This window comes from Macaca fascicularis, chromosome 1 (assembly GCF_037993035.2).
Source record: "Macaca fascicularis isolate 582-1 chromosome 1, T2T-MFA8v1.1".
In the NCBI taxonomy this organism is placed as follows: Eukaryota; Metazoa; Chordata; class Mammalia; order Primates; family Cercopithecidae; genus Macaca; species Macaca fascicularis.
Genome location: NC_088375.1, coordinates 5185056 through 5187378, shown reverse-complemented (window position 1 = coordinate 5187378; position 2323 = coordinate 5185056).

Here is a 2323-nt window from a genome sequence, read left to right as displayed (position 1 = left end):
GAGTTGAAAGTAACCCAAGTGTTGATCCATGGATCCATGGGCCAACTAAAATGTGCTATACCCATACAACGGAATACTATTCTGCCTTCAAAAGGAAGGGAGTTCTGACACACGCTACAACACGGATGAATCTTGGGGACATCATGCTAAGTGAAAACAAGCAGGTCACACGAGGACAAATACTGCATGACTTCATTTCTATGAGGTATCTACAGCCGTCAAATTTATAAAGATAGAAAAGAGAATGGTGGTTGCCAGAGGCTGACCAGAGGAAGAACAAGAAGTTGTTGTTTTGTAGAACAGAGTTTCAGTTTTACAAGAGTTCTAGAGATTGTTTGCACAACAATGTACTGTGTACAATGTAATGCGAATGTACTTAACACTTAATGAACTGTACACTTAAAAATCATTAAGATTTTGTTATGTGTATTTTACCACTTTTTTTTTTAAAGCAATAGTTGCCTGCATTATTAGCTCTATGTCTGAGAGGTGATACAGGGTCATGATGAAGAGCTGCTTTGGACTTCCACAGACCTGGATCTAAACTCTGTTCCACTGCAGTCTAGCTAAGTAATCCTGGTCACCTTCCTCCAGACTCCACTTTTCCAAGATGGAAACTCTATCAGGTTAGGAAAAACTGCTTTATCCAACAGTGAGATGAAAACTAAAGAAGACTTTGCCTGTGCTACATGTTTAATTTTTTTTCTAAAGTTTTTTTAAATGGCTGTCTTCACTGTTACTAATTTTTATCAAAACAGACTTCCTTATAGTGTTTCGGGGCACCATCTTTACAATTAAAAATTCGCTTTTGGGCCGGGCACAGTGGCTCATGCCTGTAATCCCAGCACTTTGGGAGGCCAAGGCAGGTGGATCACCTGAGGTTGGCAGTTCAAGACCAGCCTGACCAACATGGAGAAACCCTGTCCCTACCAAAAATACAAAATTAGCCGGGCGTGGTGGAGCATGCCTGTAATCCCAGCTACTCGGGAGGCTGAGGCAGGAGGATCGCTTGAACCTCAGAGGTGGAGCTTGCAGTGAGCCGAGATCATGCCATTGCATTCCAGCCTGGGCAACAAGAGTGAAACTCTGTCTCAAAACAAAACAAACAAAAATAAATCTACTTTTGAGGAAAATGAAGGGAGGAGGACATTTCACAGATGCTACTGCAAAAAAGACATGTTAGTCATGCATAACCACAATGACCATACCTCTAGGGTTGCCAGGTAAAACACAGGGCACCTAATTAAATTTGAATTAAAAATAAACAATGAACATTTTTATAACAATTTTTTAGTGTAAGTCATGTGCTAAACGTTGCATTATGTCCCATGCAATATGTGGAATATATTCATATGAAAATATTAACTGGGTGTTATAGTTTGGATATTGGTCTCTGCCAACCCTCATGTTGAAATTTGATCCCCAATGTTGGAGTGGGGCTAATGGGAGGTGTTTGGGTCATGGGGTGGATCCCTCATGAATAGAAGAATGCCCTCAGGGGTGGAGAGTGGTGAGTCAGTGAGTTCTCACTGTTAGTTCCCTTGAGAGCAGGTTGTTAAAAAGAGCCTAGCACTGGCTGGGCATGGTGGCTCACACCTGTAATCCCAGCATTTTGGGAGGCCAAGGCAGGCAGATCACCTGAGGTCAAGAGTTTGAGACCAGGCTGGCCAACACGGTGAAACCTCGTCTCTACTAAAAATACAAAAATTAACCAGGCGTGGTGGTGCGTGCCTGTAATTCCAGCTACTTGGGAGGTTGAGACAGGAGAATCGCTTGAACCCAGGAGGCTGAGGTTGCAGTAAGCCGAAATCACGCCACTGCACTCCAGCCTGGGTGATGGAGGTCTCAAAAAAAAAAAAAAAAAAAAACCCTAGGACCTCCCACTCTCACTTGCTTCCTCTCTCATCATACAACCTCTGCACACACTGGCTCCTTTTCACTTTCCATCATGAAGCAGCCTAATGCCCTCACAAGATGCAGATGCCCAGTCTTGAACTTTTCAGCCATTAGAATCATGGGCCAAATCTACCTTTTTTTCTGTATAATGTACTCAGTTTCAGGTATGAAAAGAAACTAAGACACTGAGTGTCCTGTATTTTGTTTGCTAAATCTAATAACCCTACATATAACATTATTGTTTTTATAGCTCAAATAAGTGACAAAAGTTAGCTCTAAGGAAGAGGAATAACTAGTTGTTTTTTTTTTTTTTTTTCCTAGTACTACAGCAATTCTTCATTCTTGTCCCAGTGTTTGTGTTTGGCTATTATCAAAGAGACATGATAGGCATATGGCTTGATGACTAAAATGGCAACTGATAATGGGT